This window comes from Ascaphus truei, chromosome 9 (assembly GCF_040206685.1).
Source record: "Ascaphus truei isolate aAscTru1 chromosome 9, aAscTru1.hap1, whole genome shotgun sequence".
Classification (NCBI taxonomy): Eukaryota; Metazoa; Chordata; class Amphibia; order Anura; family Ascaphidae; genus Ascaphus; species Ascaphus truei.
This window is the reverse complement of record NC_134491.1, coordinates 4,790,281-4,812,877: the sequence shown is the minus strand read 5'-3', so window position 1 is coordinate 4,812,877 and position 22,597 is coordinate 4,790,281. Positions and strand designations below refer to the sequence as shown.

The following is a 22,597-nucleotide window of genomic DNA, read 5'->3' as shown; positions in this document are numbered from 1 at the left end:
TAGAAAAGCACACTTTTCGGTGTATACCCTTGAGTAATCAATATATAAAAGAAACAAGTCTAAACCAATGTGGCTAAATAAACAGGTAGGGGAGTAAATGGAAAAGAAGAAGCAGACATTTAGATTATTGAACTCAGAAGGGACCGCGGCATCATATCAGAATTATAAGGAATGTAACAAAAGTTGCAAAAGGGCAATCAAATTAGCAAAATTGGATAATTAAAAAAAGGACTGTACTAGTTATTTAAGTGCCTTAATAACAAAAAGATTAGAAAACAAAATATAGGACCCATTCAGTGTGATATGGACAGGCAAATTATTGGAGATAAGGAAAAAGCAGAGGTATTAAACAAATTCTTTGCCTCTGTATTTACAAGGGACGAATGAATTGCAATAGTAGTGCTGCAGGAGGAAGACACAACTCTATATCAGTGTTTCCCAACTCCAGTCCTCAAGGAACCCCAACAGGTCAGGTCTTAAGGATATCCCTGCTCCAGCACAGGTGGCTCAGTCAAAATGACTGAGCCGCTGACTGACCCACCTTTGCTGCAGCAGGGATATCCTTAAGACCTGACCTGTTGGGGTTCCCTGAGGACTGGAGTTGGGAAACACTGCTCTATTTTAACGAGCAATTGGTTAACTGAAGAAGAAGTTTATAGACGGCTTTATAAAATCAAAGTAAATAAGGCACCTGGCCCCGATGGGACACATCAATGAGTTCTTAAGGAGTTCCCAAGTTCAGTAATGGTCAAACCATTACATTTATTATTCAAGGACTCCATATCCACAGGCTCGGTACCACAAGATTGGCGTAAAGCATATGTGGTGCCTATATTTAAAAGGTAGCTACAGAAGATTACAAACGAGGAATTATAGACCTGTAAGCCTGACATCAATAATGGGGAAGCTACTTGAAGTTTTAGTACTGGATAATATTAAGGGTTACCTAATGGAAAACAAAATTATTAGTAATAGTCAGCATGGATTTATAAAGGATTGGTCGTGCCAAACTGACCTTATAAGTTTCTTTGAGGAGGTAAGCAGGAATTTAGACCAGGATAATTCAGTTGATGTGGTCTACTCAGATTTTGCAAAGGTTTTTGATAAAGTTCCACACAAGGTTAGTGTACAAAATAAAACTGGACTCAGTAAAAAATATTTGCACCTGGATTGAAAACTGGTTGAAGGATAGACAACAGAGAGTTGTAATAAAAGTAACGTTTTCAGTTTGGGCTAAAGTTGTGAGTTGTGTACCTCAAGGATCGGTACTGTGACCCCTGCTTTTTAACTTGTTTATTAATGACCATGAGGTTGGCATAGAGAGCAAAGTTTACATCTTTGCTGATGACACTAAATTGTGTAAGGTAGTAGAATCAGAGCAGGATGTAATTTCTCTCCAGAAGAACTTGGATAGACTGGATGGGAAGGTAAATGGTAGATGAGGTTTTATACAGATAAATGTAAGGTTATGCATTTGGGAAACAAGAATAAACAGGCAACCTACAAATTAAATGGGGATAAATTAGGAGAATCCTTGATGGAGGTGAATTTACACAGGTGGCACACTTTATTCGAGTACGGCTCATTCCGCAAGCCGGGATATGTCCCGGCTTGCGAGCCGCACTCCCTCAGCGTGCGGTGATGCGCGGTGATGCGCGGTCACGCGTCATCGGGTGCCTGTGCCGCCTGTACGCGTGCTCGGGGAGCCCTAGTGTCGCGCGGATGTGAGGACGGCGGCGGGACGTTCCGGGGGACCCGGCGGACCCGGTGAGGAGAGGGGGAAGCCCCGATCGGCGGGCCTCTCCTCCGAGGCTTTGGCGCGCGCCCGGCACCCTCCGGCGCGCGCCAGGTTACTGCTGCGGCCGAGAACGGGCAAATGCTCGAATAAACTCGGCCGCAGCAGTAGGAGTGCTTGAAGACAGTAGGCTTCCCAATAGTGCCCAAAGTCATGCAGTAGCGGCAAAGGAAAACAAGATCTTATCTTGCATTAAACGGGCAATGAATGGGAAGGGCAGTAATCATAATTATGTTCCTTTATAAAGCATTAGTAAAACTCAAGACAACCAAAGTGTGAGTTGAATCTCTATAGGAGTATCAGCAAGCTATGTTTTTTCTCAGACATACTATACTATATGATCTTTGTTTTTCTTGTTTCCACATATCTTCTGGAACATCATATTGCGTCCAAGAGAACCTACGCCAACTATATTAAGAAGACCACACCTTGAATATGGAGTACAATTTTGGGCACCTCTCCATAGAAAATACATTATGGAACTAGAGAAAGTGTAAAGAAGAGCCACCAAATTAATTAAGGGGATGGATAATCTGATGTATGAGGAGAGGCTACTGTAGCTAAACTAGATTTGTTTACATTAGAAAAGGGGCCTCTAAGAGGGGATATGAGAACTATATTCAAATATATTCCGTGACAATACAAGGAGCTTTTAAAAGAACTATTCATCCCAAGGGCAGTAAAAAACAACACAGGGTCATCCCTTAAGGTTGAAGGAAAGGGAATTTTACCAGCAACTAAGGAAAGGGTTCTTTACAGTAAGGGCAGTTAAAATGGATTTTATTACCCATGGAGACTGTGATGGCAGATACAATAGATATCTTCAAAAAAAGGTTGGACATCTTTTTAGAAAGGAAAGCTATACAGGCGGTCCTCGCTTACCGATGTTCCGGTTTCCTACGGATGCCTTATCCGACGCCGCATAATGCTGTACGCTGGACCCGCTTATCCACAGGCACTGCCACCGATTAACATGGGACCCGCCATCTGACGGTCCGGCAGTTTGCGGGATGCATTCCGTCTGATAAGCGAGGACCAGCTATACAGGGATATACCAAATAAGTAAACATGGGAAGGATGTTGATCCAGGGAGTAATCTGCTTACCAATATTTGGAGTCATGAAGGAATTTATTTTTCCCCTTATGAAATATCATTAGATGATATTTCACTGGGGTTTTTAGTTGGCCTTCCTCTGGATCAATATACTGTAAGTATAAATATTGGATGACGTTTCTGTTGTCTAAATTTAGCATAGGTTGAACTTGATCGATATATGTCCTTTTTTCAACCTCATCTACAATGTAACTATGTAACTACATAGACTACAGTATAAAGCTTACATTTTGGCCCAACTCAGTGACGTTAAGTCGTATAAACGCCTTATGAGGGATCCCACCATTCAATTCAGGGGTGAAATAGACGCGGTTTTGCAACTTGGGTTTTCTAATAAATGGCTAGAGGAACACACATACACTGTTTTTTTACCCAGGATCCTCCACTTAGGCCAATTCAATATACCTTACTGACAACACACCAACGATTACAGAACCCTCCTGACAGACCCATTATCTCTGCCGGGGCTCTCTGTGTCAACCCATTTCACAGTTTGTTGATAATTTTCTACAACCCAGCATCTCACAACTACCTAGTTATCTACAGGACACTACTGCTATTATTAATAAGCTCCATGACTTTGGTCCTGTTCCCCAGGGTGCCTGGTTCGTCACAATGGATGTATGCAGCCTTTATACATGTTTTCCGCATGATGAAGGCATGCAAGCTATTCAAGATTTCATTACTGGAAATGAGCACTATCCAGTGGACTTTTTCTACTTCTGATCCATATAATTTTTCATAAAAACAATTTAAAATTTTAGTCAGAATTCTACCTCCAGACATCAGGTACGGCCATGGGGTCAAACATGGCACCTGCCTATGCCAGCAGTTACATGTATGCGTATGAGTCCATTCACATACTACACAACAGAGTCAGGAAACAGGGCTGGTTTTAGATATCTGTGTTGAGCTAGTGCCACAGCCATACACATGCTTCTGGAACAGACCTTAACAATTATATGAGTGATCTTATTGGGATCATGATGGGAGATCCCCTGACTGTGAACCACCAGGTTACTTACTGTACTTGTGAGATTGGTGTCTCCTCACTTAGTAGCTGTAAGTGTTCAGCTCTTGGCTTGCCAAAATACAGTAGCTTTATTGGGCCGGCCATAATGCGCGCGACTACGCGAGCGAGGAAGAGCAACCAAGCTGCAGAATTATGAGCCGTCAAATAATTTTTTTTGCGCGACGGCCGTGTCACATCAGCTGTGCAGCCTGGTGACCTCACAGCCACACCTCCCCATCGTCTTCCCATCAGAGTGCAGGAATCGCTCGAGCGACAGGCGAGCGCGACTCAATGCGCTCCGTCTTGCGTGCACCTGCACTATAAACGAAGCTTAGGTTGGATTGCATATGTATTGTTTTGTAACATCTTACTGAAGGCACTTAAAATAAATGCAGGGGAAGCTGCCAAGGCTTCTGTAAACTTCACTTACCGTGGTTCAGATGGCTTCTGGAGATGCATCGCCATGGCAACGCTGCGTCAAATGATGCAGCAGGGTCAAGTGACATAGCATTTTTTTTTTGTGGTGGTACCGCGTCCGCTGGAGGGGGAAAGCTGAGAACTCTCCCAATGTTCCCAGACCCGGTGGGGCAGCGGCAACAGCACGCAGCACTTACCCGGCATCTGGCAGCTCTTCTCCCTGTCTCTGCTTCCTGCTTCTGCTTCCGTCTTGCGAGAGAAAGCTCCCTTAAAGAGACAGTGTGTCTGTGTGTGTGTATTTGACTGTGTGTGCAGTGTGCTGTGAGTGTGTGCAGTGTGCTGTGAGTGTATGCAGTGTGCTGTGAGTATGCTGTGAGTGTGCTGTGTGCAGTGTGCTGTGAGTGTATGCAGTGTGCTGTGAGTCTGTTCTGTGAGTATGCAGTGTGCTGTGTGTGCTTGTGAGTGTATGCAGTGTACTGTGAATGTATGTAGTGTGCTGTGTGTGTGCAGTGTGTGTGCAAAAAAAAAATGTTTTTTTTAAAATTCGGGATCCACGCTCAAACCGCGTTATAAGCGGACCCGCGTTATAGCGGATCGTGCTATAACGGGGTTGCGCTGTGTATATATATATATATATATATTTTTTTTTATTTTTTTTAATATATATTCTACAATATGGTTAAAATTGCAAGGAAACACTGATTTGTCAGTCCATCTTTCCTGTGCATTTTTAAATATATAATATTTGAATATATGTGTAGTGTATGATTGTCTAAATATATCAAGTTTTAATATATACACGTGTTTGTATTTTCAAAATGTTTCACATATTTCATTGCTGTATATGTGGATTTTGTAATTAATTATATCTACTGTCATTCTTAGCAAAAAAATTGATATTACAGTACTCTAAACCTGGAACACATGTAACACTATTCATGATAAAATCCAGTACATAAAGGGTCAATCTATGCCATTTTGTTTGGCAATTTGTTGCCAGGCAACATTTGGACATTTAAACACTGTTTTAGATCCTTCCATAATCTCTAAAGAAGTTGCCATCTTGTGATGAAACGTGCAAGGACGACGGCATTACGTCATCATGCAGAGCTCGACGAGGCCGAATCCTGCTCGGAGCATCTTGAAGGCCGCGTTTTCTGGAAACCTATTTGCCGACGGACTCTCAGTTTCCTCTACCTGGAACTTTTTGTTTCGCATGCACAGCTGTTTATTGTCAACATTCATGCTGTGAAAAACTAGGACTGGGACTTCTGATCGGAAACACTGCTGGCGGTGATATATTTCACATATGTGGTTTTTAAATCTATCCTTGTGATTGAACTTGTTTCCCTCCCTTCCCCCCTTCCATTAAATGTTATACTTTTTTACGCTATGGAATTTGCACTTTCTTTTCTTCTTTTTTCTTGGGTAAATCCATCAGATGTGGTTCATCCTCCTGAAAGCAGCCCTGACCTCATCTGTCTGAAGCGTTTGTACACCTAAGGCCCGGGCCATAGAGCACTGAGGCGTGCTGAGGCGTGCTGAGCCGCGCTGAACAGATGCAGAACGCCCCTGCATCTGCTATCAGCGCGGCTATAGTTTCTCCCTGCTGATGCGCGCTGATGCGCGCTGAGGAGGAGAAACTCTTCCCCGAGTGCCAAACTGATATTTGGTGCTCGGGGAAGCGGAGGAGCGGTCACGTGACATTGGGAGAGAGGCAGGCAGGATAATTACAAACAATTGTGATAGTGTGTGAGAAACCCCATTTCCGCATTAAGTCCTCTTGTTTTGGTGTCCAAGAGTTTTATCATTCTGAGTTCAAATGTTTTCCGTACAACATTTTATACTTCGGAAGAAACACTAAAATATTTCACTCTTAGGAACCCTACTCTCTTCATGGGGCCTTTCCCTTGTATCTCCCTTCCTACCCCTCTGGGTGACCTCCCATCTCTTAAATCCCTCCGCTCGGTCCAACCTCCCAGGTTTTTTTTCACGCCGCTGCCACAGTGCACATAGCTGCCGTTCATATATGTTCAATTAATTTAAGTATGCAGTGGTTCACTTTTTCCATGGGTTTGGCTAGGATTATTAGGTTCCGAGTTCCGCTCGGCGGATGAGAATTTCTTGGAAAAATATGCACAGGGATGTAACTTATCTTGAGGCGTGGGTCTCTGAGAAAGAACGGCTCCAGCGCCGCAATCAGAAGCGTCGACCTCCAGGACGAAGGGAAGTTCAATGTTGGGATGACGGAGAATAGGTGCGGATATAAAAGCTTCCTTGAGTGTTTCGAAGGCGGAGATGGCCTCGGATGACCAAGCAGAAGTATCAGCTCTTTTTTTGGTGAGCGCAGTGAGGGCTGCCACAATGGTAGAAAAACTCTGTATAAACTTACGATAGTAATTAGCGAACATTAAAAAACGTTGTATGGCCTTGAGAGAATTGGGTCTTGGCCATTCAGTGACTGCTTGAAGTTTACCGGAGTCCATCATAAACCCCTCATCGGAAATGATGTACCCCAGGAACGGAGTAGAGGTCTGATGAAAGGTGCACTTCTCCAGTTTGGCGTACAAATGGTGTTCACGGAGACGGGAAAGGACGTAGGAGGTGTGGCGTATATGGTCCTGGAGATCTTTGGAAAAAATCAGGATATCATCCAAGTATACTATAACAAAAATATTGAGTACCTTACGAAAGACGTCGTTGATGAAATCCTGGAAGACAGCGGGAGCATTACATAAGCCGAAAGGCATTAGAAGATACTCGTAGTGTCCACTACGCGTGTTGAAGGCCGTTTTCCATTCATCCCCCTTCCTGATGCGCACCAGGTTATAGGCACCACGTAGATCCAACTTAGAAAAAATCTTGGCCCCCTGTAATTTATCGAACAGTTTGGTAATAAGGGGAAGGGGGTAACGATTTTTGATAGTTATGTGGTTCAAACCCCTGTAATCGATGCAAGGCCTCAACGACCCGTCCTTTTTCTTGACGAAGAAAAACCCAGCCCCTGCTGGGGAATTGGAGTGACGAATAAAGCCTTTCTTGAGATTCTCCTGGATATATTCATCCATAGCGTGAGATTCTGGTAACGACAAGGGGTAGGTCTTGGACTTGGGTAGGGAGTAACCTGGAACCAGATCGATCGGACAATCATAAGTCCTGTGTGGCGGCAAAAGGTCTGACTGTACCTTATTGAAAACATCCCGGAATTGGTGATAAACAGAAGGTAGAATAACTTCGGGAACAGAGGTATTGGCCAGCAGTTGATGAGTCTCGCCTGACCTCGGCCTCCAGGAAATGGGAGTGGAGGAAGTCCAGTCAATGAGAGGATTGTTAAGCTGTAGCCAAGGAAGACCAAGGGTGATGGGTATCCCAGGAGCGTGAATGGCATTGAGAACTAAGATCTCCTTGTGCAGATGTGAGGACAGAAGCAAGGGGGCCGTCTCTAAGGAGATGTGGGCCGGGGTAAGAGGACGTCCATCAATACCGACAAGTGCGATGGGAACCTTCTTCCTCACGAGAGGTATGCGGTTTAACCTGGCGAATTCAAGGTCCACGAAGTTTCCTCCAGCTCCTGAGTCAATGAAAGCGGCGGTAGAAGTCTGGAACTTATCGCCTGAAAGGGAGACTGGAAATGTAAGTTTCTTAGGGAGTTCACCTTTATGAAGGGGACGTGGAGACATTACACCCAGAGAGAGCCCCTCTGTACTCACTGGGTGTTCCCGTTTCCCGGACACAGTGGACACTCCCGAACCAGATGCTCAATGGATCCGCAGTAGAAACACAATCCCCCGGCGTGGCGGAACTGCCGTATCGGTGTGCGGATGCGTTGTACCCCCAATTGCATTGGCTCTGGCAACTCCAGTGCAGGACGAAGAGGTGTGGTAGCACTTGGGGGAGCAGGAGTGCTGCTGGGAGTACTGGAGAACGGAACTTGAAAGTTATGGAAGCGAGTGCGCTGACGCTCTGAGCAGCGTACCTGGATACGTTGATCCACTCGGACGGCCAAATCAATGAGGACCTCCAATTAATCCGGCCTGGATTGGCGAGAGAGTTCATCCTTGATGGGATCTGCCAGGCCTTGCTAGAATACGGAGACGAGAGCCTCTTGTCCCCAGTTAGTCTTGGCTGCTAGCGTCTGGAATTCCACAGCATACTGTGTCACCATTCGCCGTCCCTGAGTGATCTGGAGAAGAGATACAGATGCCATCTCCCGACGAGCGGGGGAATCAAATACTTGTTGGAACTCTGCTTTAAATGCCGGGTAATCTTGGGTAAGATCAGAACGTCGCTCCCAAACCGGGGAAGCCCAAGCTAGGGCGCTGCCAGTGAGGAGGTTATAAATGTAGGCTACTTTCTTGCGACCAGTATTGTAGAGATGGGGGGCCATTTCAAACTGCACCTCACACTGGTTTAGGAAACCCCTACATTCTTGCGGTTCACCTGCATAAGGCTTGGGGGGAGGAATCCTTACATTGGAGCTGCTAACTGCGCTTGCGGAGTGGGGGCTTACATCTGGCGAGGTTGCGGTCAGTACTCGGTCTGAAAGTACTGCGACCTGGCGTGTAAGTGCCACAATTTGATCCGCCATGGCCTGGTTTTGCTGAAGCAGATTGGGGAGAAACTGTTGAAGTTCGGTCTGGTCTGCGTCTTGTGCGCTCGACATAATGTTACGCCGGTGCTGCCCGCAGACCAGACCCGTCCCCTGAGCTGAAGGGGGAAGTGGTAATACACGCACCCACAGCAAAGGGAGCGTGTCCGGAGTGTGGTATAAAGTGTTGCCAGGCCAGGTGTAGTAAGGTAGACAATACTTGCCGGTACCGGTTGTAGAGATAGAGTGAAGAATGCCTTGCCGATGTCAGGGAGTGGAGAGCGGAGATAGGTCGTAGTCCAAGCCGTGTTCAAGGGGATACCACAGTGAGCGTTGTCCAAGGAGTGCCGAGATCGAGAGCCAGAGGGGGTAGTCGTACTAGCCGCGTCAGAACCTGTGAAACACTGAGAGAATCCAGAAGTACTTCCATACAGAGACTATGTCGAGCAAAGACTGAGAGCAGAGAGGAGCTAGATAAAGCAGGAAGGTCCAATTAGGTACGGAGGCGGGACAGGAAGAGCTACAGGGAGACACTGCAGATTGGTGCAGGCATAACAGGCCAGGTGAGTCTTGTTGGTAACCTGAGTATGCTCGTGTGGTGTGCGGGGGCGGAGCCTGAGGTCCGGGGGACGGGAAGAAGAGTGTGCAGAATGAGCGCGCGCCGTAACGCGTGTACGCGCGTGGACCGAGCCAGTGGATGGTGCAGGTGTGCGCGCGGGAGGGCGTGGGCGCGCCCGGCGCTGAGCAGAGGAATCGCCGAGGGGAGTGATCCCGCGACGGCTGCAGGGGCGGGGAGCCGTGGAGGCCGGTAAGACAGGATTGTTTCGTGTGTTCAGGGACTTCCCTGAGGGGAGAGAGTGCTCTGTGTGGGGAGCGCGGAGGACGCCGATTCCTAAGAAATAGTTTCCTCCAGTAGGTCTGCATTTCCACCAGCTATGTCCAGATCTCCTATCTAACCGCAACCCCTCCAGCACCTATCTGATGCCTTTGCTAACTTCTGCTTTAGCCTCTTGGGGGTGTAATACCATCTTAACATAATTTTATATATGCTTTCTTTTGTTTCTGTACAAATAGAAGGTTTACCCGTATTCTCCCAAATATCCTTCCAGTCTTCTCAAGTTATTTCTGTCTGGAAGACCAGAGCCCACGGTTTCATATATTGATGGGCAGGGGTATTTTTTATTGGGATTTAATCTAGGTACATGGATGATATTAGCCCTTTTTGGTATTTTCTTGTTTTGCATACATCTTCGAATAGTGTGGATCAGGGGAATTATTTTCCTTGGAAGCCCTGCCTTACAAAGTGTCGGACCTGCATATATTTAAATATCTCGGATTGTGGTAGATTGTACTCTTCCTTCAGTTCCTCAAACAACATTAGTTTATCCTTAACCAACAGATCTCCCACCTCTATAATCCCCCTATGCCTGCAGCTATCATATCCCAGTTCTTGCATATGGGAGGAAACCTGGGTTATCAAACAAAGAGGTGAGTCTGGATGGCTCCGACACCACCTTATATTTCCTTTTAGCCAGCTGCCAGATTTTCAGAGTAAACCCGATCACCGCTGGCTCAGGCTGGGTCCAGTACTCGGCCATAGCAGAGAGGGTAGCCCTATCATTTTTTGGACTGCACTCTCCAGGTCAATCCAGGCATATGTCCCCCTCAGGGAGTGCCAATAAATCATTTGCTTCATATGCAAAGCAATATAACATTTTAGAATATTTGGGACCACCAGACCGCCTCCCTCCCTAGTCTCCAGCATGATTGACCTGGCTATTCTAGGTTGTTTGTTTTTCCAAATAAATTGCATAATCCGGTTTTGGATTTCTTTTATACTTTGATGCTGGACAGATATCGGTAGTGTCTGAAAATAATACTAAAGTCTAGGATGGATATTCATTTTGACTGCTGTTATACACCCAACCCACGAAATATAGTGATATAGTGGCATTTCGAGACTTGTACTGTAGGTCTTTCTGAATTTAGAGAATAGTTGTGGGTAGTTATATTTGTATAATAAATGATAGTCTATGGTAAGATGTATCCCTAGATATTTCAAATTAGTCTTTTTCCATTTATAGTTAAAATGTAATGTAAGGCTCTCAACCTCCTTGTCAGAAAGTGTTAAATTTAAGGCTTCCGACTTCCCCATATTTATTTATTATTTATTTATTTATTTATAAAATATTTTACCAGGAAGTAATACATTGAGAGTTACCTCTCGTTTTCAAGTATGTAAAATTTACTTTGTTAACCAGATAAATCACCACATTTTCTAAGTGTAGACTGCAAATTCCCGAGAGATGTCAGTGGGTTAGTTATAATAAGGATAATGTCTGCAAATAGTGACACTTTGTGACTCATCTTTTATTTTAACCCCTTGTATGTTGAGGGAGCCTCTAATAGTAGCCGACAAAGGTTCAATTGTTAGTGCGTAGTAGGGTTGAAAGGGGGCACCCCTGTCTGGTCCCATTCTTGATTGTTAATTAGTTCCTATCCCAGCCTGGTAGTTTCAATGTGGCTGTTATAGTCTGATAGAGAGCCTGGACCCCCTGTAGAAACACTCTCAAGAATCCAGGCTCAATTCCATAGCTTTAGGTTTAACCTTGTTTACATGGTCAATAATGTTAATAATTTTTCTTATATTGTCCGAAGTCGGCCGTTCACTCACAAACCCCACCTGATCATACTGGATTAGTCTGGGAAGTATTGGATTCAATCTGTTGGCTAGGATTTTACTATACATTTTCAGATCTATGTTTAAAATCGAAATTGGCCTATAACTGCCACAGTACATAGGGTCTTTCACCTATGTGAAGATCACTACTATATTGGCCTTTGTCATTTGTTGGGGGATTTGTTTACTGCTAAGAAATCCATTGAATAGTTCCAGCAGGCAGGGCCCGATAATTCCTATAACATTTTTACTATATAAATTTGAAAATTCGTCCGGACCTGGTGCCTTTGATGGCTTTAATGATTCATCGCCTCCCCTAGTTCTAACTGAGTTATTTTCGCATTTAAAGTCTTATGGTCCACCTCTGACAATTTTGGGAGGTTACATTTCTTCAAATATTCCTCAATCTGAGTCGTCAGGGATTTTAGTTGGCGGGGTGGATTCATCCAGATCGTTAAGCTTTGTGTAAAATGTAGCAAATTCCTCTGTTATCTTTGAAGGGTTATATTTCATCTCTCCCCCTTTTGTCTTAATAGCTGAGACCGATGTTTGATCTCCCTAAGTTTGTTTGCCAGAATACATTCTGCTTTTCTCCCCTTATCATAGTATGTCTGTTTAGTACATTTAAGGGCCTTCTCTACATCCTCCAGCTGCAACCCCCTGAGTCCCCCCTCGCCTGACTCAAAATCTTATACATTTTCCTCGATGGATTTTCTTTATGCTTACTTTCTAGTGTTATAATTTTATCTGTTAAGCTTTTTTGTTTTTCCAATTTCCTTCTTTTTCTGTATGATATTGATATGAGCTGTCCTCTAATCGTGGCCTTATGTGCCTCCCATAAGGTTGCTGTTGACTCTACTGACCCATTATTGATCTGAAAATAGTTTTTAGTGATTCTCCAATTTGTGAGCTAATATCGGGTAGTTTAGTATCGAGTCATTCATCCTCCAATGGAATGATTGTCTTAGAAGATGGGGGGTCAAACATAATTGCAACTGGAGCATGATCCGACCATATATTAGGCCCTATATCTGAATGAACCAAAACTTCCAGGATATTGGGGGTCACAAATATATTATCCATTCTTGAAAACGAATTGTGTGGGGGTGAGTAAAAAGAGTAATCATCTTTGTCCTTTATGTGAGTGGCGCCAGCGTCCAACAGGCCAAATTCTTTAATTAGAGCTCTAAATTTCTTTGCTGTATTATATATAATTGCAGAGTGTGGTTGCCCTGGATGTGTGGTTTTGTTTACATCTGGATCCAGGACCATATTAAAATCACCTCCTAGAATCATTGAATGTTCTCGGCTGTCTCCCACAGACTCCAATGTTGCCTTTAAAAAAATACTTGTCCCTCATTTGGGGCATAAACATTCATTAGTGTGATGTGTAGTCCTGAAATGAGGCCATGCACCACAAGGAATCTCCCTTACTGGTCTCTTAATCTCCAATGCCTAGAATGGTATGCCATGTTTTATTAGGATCGATGCCCCTCTTTTTTTTGCTAGTGAATTATGAATTAAATGCTGCAGGATATGTCCCCCTAAAGATGTTTGGAGGGTCCTGTGTGTCAAAATTTGTCTTTTGCAGAAAAAACAATATCTGCTTTCAGTTTCTTAAATTCTTTTAGGGCCAACCTACGCATGCTATTTGCATTCAGGCTCTTAACATTTAGGGACATTACCTTTAATGGAATTTGGCTAGTCATTCCAGTTTTTGTATCTATTTCTCTTGTGAATGTTGTGATTTTTAGGTTTTGATGGTTGTGGATAGAAAGTGGGTAAAAATTGGGAAGGGGAGCTCTCCCATGTTTGGAGAGTAAGGGGAAAACAAAAATAGGGTTGTAGGGTAAGATGAGTGTACCCAGCCACTCATCCCAGTTTTGTGGCCAGTCCCTACTTGGCTTTGCCTGACGTGCATATGGCCCTGCTGGGGTCGCCCTAACATCGGGCATGCTGGTCTCCCTCCTCTGCCATACACCCCGTCACTACCTCATCACCATCTCTGGTATGACCCACTTGAAATGCCAGTAACTAACATTTAACGAACTTTTCGAACTTTGAAACATATAAACATATCAATCTTTGTAAGAATGCCTCTCTGGGATTTGTCTCTTCCATCCCCTCTTCCTCCATCTCATTTATCCCATTCACATATATTTAAAGGTGGGGTAAAGGAACTAACTTGGGGGGAAAACAACCATATAACTTTATCTTTTCCCAACAAACATTCTAAAACTAATCGTTGGAGCAGGATCTAGTCTTGCCTCTTAATAAGGCGTTAGGTCCTCTGTGGCTATTTCCTGAGTCTCGGAGTGGTGTTTAACCCACATCAGTCCCATCTCTTCAAACCCTTTGGGTCTAGGCTCACTCACCCCTCGCCCAGCCCCTCAGTCTGATCTTTTCCATGCTCCATGCAGGCCTTTGCTCTTTCAAAGCTTCAATGGCGCTTCTCCCTTACTCTGGGTTTTTTTTCATCACCCAGTCAATGGGTAGGTGACCTCAAGGAAAGAGCGGGTCTACACCTGAAATTTAAATAGGGGACAGAGAGAAAAACAAGAAAAAGAATGAAGCAACACTCTCAACATGAGCTGCTCTGACAGTCATATTGCGTAGACTCTCCGGTCAAAGATTCTGCCATAGACGCGGATGATTCTCTCCAAGGGTCATTGACCAGTAAAAAATCTCCCCTGGGTCCTCTCACGTACTCGGCTGGTCCTGGTCTTTTCCTTTTTTTGTCTGCCGCCCCATCAGATGATCTCTTTTCCTCTGGCCTTTCGTCCAGAATCCATCTCTGCTGCTTTTGGAATCCAGACCCAGCGCGGAGAGAAAGGGTTCTATTTCCCCTGGGTAGCGGGGTGAGGCTTGTTTCCCTCCATTGTTACCTATTAGGTGAAATGGAAAGGACCATCATTAACGTATCCCTTTTTTCTGGAGCATCACTGTCACTGGTCATAGTCCTCTTCTTTTAATGGTCATTCAAGACAGACCTGGATGGAGGAATTTTCGACGTCAATGGAGCTTCTGTTTCTACATCCTTTTATTATCCTTTCTTTAGACGCGTATTGATGGAGCCTCAGCACTACGTCTCTGCTACGCTTAGGGTCATCAAATCTCGAAGCCAACACTCGGTGAGCTCTGTCCATCAACAGTTCACAATCTTGTAGTTGGGGGTCAATTGAAAGAAACAGTCTTTTAAGATAAGGCTGCAGTGCCTCCGCGGTTACTGTCTGGGATGTGACAAATTTGCAGGTTCTGCCTTTGCTCCTTATTCTCCAGGTCATCCATGCTGTTTCTCATGGTCCTTACCTCCTTGTTGAGCCGCAGGACCTCATTGTCTGTATTTTCTTGATTTTGTAAGGTGGCATCCATTGTGTTTTCCAGATCTGTGGTCTTTTTAGCAAGTGAAGAGATTTCTGACTTAAAAACTCCAGCACTGCTTTGTCTAAAGCTGGCTGAAATACATCCAGCATCTCTTTAAACATACCCTTTAGGTCTATCTTCGTTATTGCTGTGTCTCTCTCTTCCTCCCGCTCTGATGCTGATGATGTGCACTCCCGCCTGCGTGCCTCGCCGCTCTATTCCTTCATCTCCGACATCGCTGGCTGTTTGTGGCCGAATCTGGATAAATCTGGAGCAGAAATCTTCCTATCCTTCTTGGCAGGCATGCCGAGTGCTTCCCCCGCATGCTGCTGCTGCTGCTGCTGTTTTTAGGCAAATACGAGGTGCTGATTGGCGGCTTTAGCAAATTTAAAGCAACAGTATGCACGGAGCTGTCTCAGCAGACGTGCATGCGCTGTGTCTTCACGAGTGCGCTCCCAGTAGTGGTACGTTTAACAAATCTCTGGAAATGTCCACAGGGACTCTGTTATTACACGAGCCAAAATATATGTTGGAGACTGCTGTAAAAATGTAATATGTGATACTTTTTTTTTTGGAATTTAACAAGCTTATTGTGCTGCCTGCACTTAACATTAACTAAACATTTCCTTTTCTACAGAAAACCTTGGCTGTACTGGTAATGCAGGGTCTTTGGTAGCTATGTTAAATTGTAACATAATAGTGACAGGGTCATAATGTGCTTGTGGTATGTGAGCCTAAAATGCACATCCGGATGAGACGATCTGCTAATTGTTACTGTTCTTTGAGTTATTTTCAAAATGTGTCAAGCTTTGTTTGCATCACCTGGACTCAGACTCCTGCATAATATAACATATTAAGTGCTTACGTTGTACAGAACGTTTTGCTTTTTCCATGTGATGGAATGGCTCTTACAAGCACAAGCAGTCATTTCACTTTTCTCATTCCAAATGTTACACATCTTCACTTCACCCCTCAAACGTTATCATTAATTTATATAAGCATGCAGCATCTGGACCAGTGATGCTAAAGGGTGCTTCTGATTAAATGTAACCCAGACAAAATTATTTTGTATTGTTTCCTTGTTCTCCTGAGTGGTTTCATTGATGCAATAACTATTGAAAAGAGTAGGGATTTGTGTATTTGTTTTAAATGATATGTTTTGGCATGAAAGAGAGAGAATGCACCTTTAAGGTTGAAGTTTCTGTGCCCCTTCGAATGCCTAGTCTAAGAGCCACTCATTCCGAGAACAATGCAAGATCTAATTCTACCATGCTACATAATTAAAATGTCAGCACTCAGCCAAATGTTGAAAAACTGGCCCAAGAGAGCTCCTAGTGGCTCCTTAATAAGTGCTAATTAAATGTATGTTCTTTTTTGGCATGAAACTTCATTAATACTTGTATCCATTACAGTCTAAGATAAATGATAATAACTGTCACGATTCTTGTTCCAGGGGACAGTAGATATCCATTAAAGTGACACATCCTGACACTCAATTAATCCACACAATGAGGAGTAGGAGGGGTGTAATGAGGCTCCTATGAAAATCAAGAAGAGAATAAAGTCCACTTACCACATATGAAATGATTCTGACCTGTAACATCACCCTGTGCAATGAAATGCATTACAGACACCCTACAGTATAGAAATACATACACTAAAGGCCATTCAGACCACCTAATCAGTCATAGATCCTATTGTTCAGATTTATTTTGCTCTGTACTATGCCCATATAGATCATCTATGTCTATTCCCCACAAAATGGAATTCCTTTATTATGTTGCCCTCACTATTTCTGCTCGGAGGCTGCTCCGTGCATCCACCACTCATTCATTGAAGAAGGACTTTCTAATTTCTTTCCATCACCTGAGGAAATGCGTCTCTTATTATTAAGGCTTTTCATGCAAGTCCTGCACTGTGTTAGTCTCTCTGAATAAATGGAGCTCGGGGTCTAACTCACTGTCCTGCTATAAGTTCTTAAATTGAACTGTACAATTAAGCTGTCAATTAGAATTTTTTTCCTCTTCTATTTTGCTATAAAAAACAAAGACATTTCCAATATCTCTGCAAAGGGATGAGTAAAGAAAGATAACCAGCGTACAAACATATATCATTGTAACTGCCGACCCCAAATTCCCAGCACTTGTGTACAGAAAGAAGAAAACAGAGTGAAAAAAGAAATGAGTGCCAGCATTCTGTAACACGTCTGTAGCACATCGGTAACACGTCTGTAGCATATCACTGCCCAAGGGGCCACAAACGTATCATTTCTACCAGTAATGCTTTGCAAGACCCCCGGCAGCAAAGAGTTAAGATTACTTATGTCCCGAAGTGAAGCATACAAGCTTTCTTTTGTTTAATGGCTCAGTTCAGGGCCCCAAAAAATAGTCTAGGAACCAGTTATTTTTGTATTTGGGAGATCATACTGACAATAGTGCCAGTGTGCGTGGTATACTGAGGAATAATTGCTGTGGCTTTCACAGCGTACTAAACGTATAAACAATAGGGGACAATAAATTGGAAAGAATTCTGCATTCTGGGAAATCTCTAGACCAGTATGCTTTTGTATAAATCCCTCACTTTTCATTTGAAATCGCCTTTTTTTATATATATAATTTTTATTAGAACGTTTTCACATTTAAATCGCCTTTCTAAAGGGCAGCAAAGCATTTGGTACAATTAGTCTACCGCCTAATTAATGCGCCCACAAAGACAATGAGGGCAGTTTCAGCTTGGACGGTAGGAGCTGGCTGGAAGGCCAAAAGAATTTTAAGAAATGTCTTTTTTTTTTTTTTTTTAACTAGCTCTTTATAGAAGCTTAAGTCCAATTAGAGCAGTTAATCTCATGAGGACTAATGGCAAGAAATGGGGAACCTAAACTAGACTACTTATTGTGCCATTAAGGAAAAACGGGCTAGGGGATTAGTCATTAAGAAAAAAAGAATGAGCTGCTTTAGGAAGCTGGATTATTTTTTTTACATTTCTTCCCATTTTGGTCATCTTTCATTTTGGTCTGGATCCTGAAATGAAGTTCATTAAACTTGAAGCAATTAAGTTCCACTCTGTGTCTTTGGGGCTCTTTTTTAACTCATTTAGTGCTAGTGAGAACTGCAACATTGTGCTCCATTTGTATAGGTCTCCCCAACCTAGCATTATAACAGAAGTTGTGGTTTGTGCTTGGTTTTTCTTAGCTATGGGGGTCATTTATCAAAATCGGCTGCCAGCTGGACCAAAAAGCTTTATCAATGAGAAAAAAAAATCTCAGTAGTGAGCTCTTCGTTGCTGCAGTGCACGGCAAAGCATGTGTAGCGTTGGGATGTTAAAATGGTTGCTTCTTTGCAGATAAAGCAGTGAGGTAACTGGATAACATTGGAGTGCTTGGTACTTACGTTGTGTATTGGCTCTATTGTCAGTGGCCCTCTGGCAGGTAATCACAGCAGTGGCCATATTAACCAAAGTTTCACATTCATTGTAAAGGGCAGCAAAGTGTGCTATCACCAGAATCTGGCAACCCACAGAGAATCCTGCCACCATAAAATGTGAGGGGAGGCGGGGTGGGATGGAGAGACACCTTTACACACAGGTTTTTATCACAATTCATTCTGATAATTCTAACAAACATGAGCAGACACAAAGAGGTATGAGGACACCAGTACAAAACTCAAATAGAAGGGAGGGGGGCCTTTTCTTACAGGCAGAAGTAAATTAGTATTCAGTGCTTGAAACGTCATAGTACAAGAGCTCTAGCGTACAGCTGCTTCTTAATTTCAAAACCCATAGTACATCTGCTATTTTATTTACACCTACCGGTTCCACTTTCTAAAGAAAAATGTATTTATTTCAGAAATACAAAGACACTATTTCCATATTGTAAATATTGTATCCACTTTTCTAAAATAAAGTCCAAAGTTTTGCACCAGTGTTAAAAATTGTAATTTAATACATTTGTTTTAGAACTGTGCCACTATTTATTTTCACCCACTTCTACCACTGCTTATAATCATACAGTACATGCTCATCAAAGTCTTAGGGTTGGCATCTCCAATGATATTAATATGGTGCCCGCAGCATGTGACAGGACTGAACCTGGCCCCCTGGCTGCCTCTGGATGTGCATCAGGGCGAGTCTGAGTGACAGCATCTCTAGCCTTTGTCAGGGAAGCTGAGAGGGGGAGAGGGAAAAGATAATATGAAGCGGAGGTGTGCAATTACCAGCAAAATATCACTTTGAAAAGTGTCAGAAACACTGACAGAAGAGAAGAGGAGAGCAGTGATTCTGTGAATTAAGCCTCAGATGAGAAAGTTACGGAAAGTTTACAGTATACACAAGGAGATACATGAGAAATGAAATGTCAGTTAAAACAGGAGATGTACAGTATTACGGAAGCTGGGGTGTGGGCTTCATTAGATGGGAGATATAAATGTCCCTTCCTTCATGTCGCTCAATTCAATATAGTGAGGAGTTGGGTAACACACAGTTAATGGGGGAGTAACTTCTATTCACGTATTTAAATACATTGTTAACTGTGCATTCATTTGATTCAAAGAATATGGAATACTGTACATAGTGGTCCTGCAGTTTTTCACCTGCACCTCACTGCACAATGATGCTCTTTCTCTGTCCTTTTGTTCTCTATGTGTAATATCACTGTCTATCTTTGATAGCCCTTGGAGATGATGTGGTGTAGTGGTTAATGTGTGTACCAGGGTTATGGGTTTCATTCCTGCCTCCATTGTGAGATAGATTTCTGGGAGATTTATCTAGTCTTACAAGATATTTTCGTATCTTCAATGGATGTCAAATCCAGCACTTGGTTTAAGTTGCATAAAGTCAGAATTCTGCTACAAATTGTCCTTTTGAATATTGAGTTTAGAGAAAACACGCATCATATTCTGTGTGTGACATGAAAATCAGAATGTACGTTCTACCAGCTGCAAAACTGGTGCAATAATCGTCCCAGAAAAAGCACTAGATACAAGTACATAAATCACTTTGTATTGAATTGTTCTTTTTAGGTGTGTATTTTTTGTATTCTTTACATGATAAATGTGTCCTTATCTTAAAGGTGATTTGTGACTGTAAAGAGGGTGATCCCACTGAGGTCAGTGGGGCATTTCATGTGTGTTAAAGCTGAAGTTCAAGCTGTAATTTAAAAAAAAAAACATTCAATATGTGCATCCATACATTCTACACACTCACAAGTGATTAGCTAAGTTGCTGATGAATCCGTTCTCCTGCAATCGATCGCTGAAGATTTGGCTCCGGGTTCACTTAATGCATCCTGGGTACCTTCTGCTGCACTGCACTGACAGGCAAAGTTCTGTGAGGAAGGTCATGTTACCAGGCCGGCACTAGATTCAATTGGTTCAGTGCTAGAGAGGGCAAGGCTCAAAAAAGGTGATGCTGTTTCAGAAAGGGAAGTGGATGTGACTTTGTAAATGGTTGCTATATGAACAAAAATGCTTGTTACATTAAAAATGTCTTACATTTTTTTTAAATGCTACAAATATTTTCTCATAGTACAGAACTGATTTTTTTTTTAAAACATGTAGGATATTGTGTGTTTGAACTGCAGCTTTTACAAGTGTGAAAAGAGTGAAGTGTCACTGTTGACAGTGTGCTTTTTGCTTCATATCTAAATCCAGTTTACATGCCTTTTGGATTCCTGAATGTCAGCTGTTCTCAGATTTCATAAGAATATGTTCCCAGGCCGGGAAATGTTTCAGTATATATGTTGTTATGTTATTTTGCATGGCAAAGTTTTTGTTTATATATTACATTATAAAGGCACCTGCCTATATTGCTGCATCAAGTGATTATAAGCTGCAAATGGCCCCATGCTGTGTCAAAGTATCTGCTTGGCTATCCTGAAATTACAAGGTGTGCGCTTCTGTATTCCTTAAAGTTCCCTACATGTAATGTAGTGAGATTGCCCCCTATCATTACATATTTTAGTGACCATCTGTAATTATGGCATATCAGAGGCGCACCTTTTCATTACCCTGCGGGAGGCACCTTTAAGTCATTGCAAAGCAGTCATCAGCAGGTGTGATCGGACTGGGGTGGTAAATAATCAACACTAGGTGTTTTTATACAGTAGGCATAAAGTGGACACGGATGATTTCAAAGGATTGCTTAGTAACCTTTATTCAGAACACAGGTTTCTTTTTTCATACAGTACCTCAATTTTTATATATATATATATATATATATATATATATACAGCTCAACCCTGTTATAACACGATCCGTTACAACGCGAATCCGCTTATAACGCGATTCCAGCGTGGCTCCCAATTTTTGTATTTATGAATACTTTACAACACAATTATTGGTATCTTAAATACTTTATTGTACAACGCATACAATTGTACATTATTTCTAACGCGATCCGCTTATAGCGCGATGTGATTCTTTGGACCCACAGCGTTATAAGGGGGTTGAGCTGTATATATATATATATATATATATATATATATATATATGGGGGGAAAAAAGGGAGAACAAAGCTGCGCGTCTGCTGATGGTTGGTTAATAAACAATGGAACTAGCTGGATAAGTTCAACAATGTATAAGGGGTTAATGCTAATTATATGAGATAACTAACATAAAAATAAAAATGTAAATATTAATAAAATATAAAAAATATGAAATAAACCAAACATAGCAATAAAACCTGTAAACCATATAAATAATAAACAATTATACTGCGAATATATGTGTCCAAAATAGGAAAAAGAGTGTAAAAACCAGTCCTCAGAATAGTCCAATAGATGGTAAGTTCTGGTGTAGAGGGTCTCCGGCTGCTCTCAAAGTGGACAAACCAAATCCACAGGGAATCTAGAAGAAAAAGGGGAAGAGAGAGCGCACGCCCATAGCGTAAAATAGTACAATTTAATGAGGGGGAGGGGAAAAGGGGGGATAAGAATTGCACTTACAAAGGTACAATAATAACAAGCATATTGTGATATATAATCACCACCATCCGGTCATAAACTGCAGTGTCTTGGTCTTTGCAGTCCCAGGATGATGTCCCGATCAGAGTCCAGGGTAGATGATCTCTTCTCTGCCTGTTTTGGAGTCCTCTAAAGCAGCTCCGAGTTTGGAAGCCTCTGCAGCAATCGCGCGGGTCAGTCAGTCCCAGCGCGCGGTGATGACGTCAATGTCCCTGCGTCTGACGTGATGACGCTCCCTGACGCGTTTCGTCACTCAACGGGTGCAGAGTTTCTTTTCTGCATTGTGTCCTGAAGACTTTGAGAACTTTCACAATTTCTCCCTTTAAGAATATTTTTAATATCATCATTTCTATTGACTTTTTATGATGTATGATGGTGTTTATCGATTTATCTTTTTAATTTAATAATCTGCCTAGAAAAATATTCATGCTGTTTATGTCACCCTAATTAAAGAAGAAATATACCAAAAATGGAAATGCAGCTTTTCGATTTAGTCTTCTGATTTGCTGTGGAAGTTTATACAGTAGCTTGACCGTTGAAATATTTTTCTTTACATCTCTATTAAGAGCTAGTTATTCAGTTTGGACCCATACAGTATACCTTATAGAAAGTTTTTTTCAAACATCATAACATTAGAAAATATTACAACGTGAAAAAAGGGGATGCTGCATAT

At 42.6% G+C, this 22,597-nt stretch overlaps 1 long non-coding RNA gene across 1 annotated transcript in view; it reads left to right on the top strand.

Moving 5' to 3' along the window:
• Positions 1 to 22,331, top strand: part of LOC142502237 (uncharacterized) — a 144,150-nt gene extending 121,819 nt beyond the window's left edge. Inside the window, exon 4 of the long non-coding RNA XR_012803687.1 lies at positions 21,988 to 22,331. This is a non-coding gene — a long non-coding RNA (uncharacterized LOC142502237). The remainder of the gene's footprint in view (positions 1 to 21,987) is intronic.
• The last annotated feature ends 266 nt before the right edge of the window (positions 22,332 to 22,597 follow it).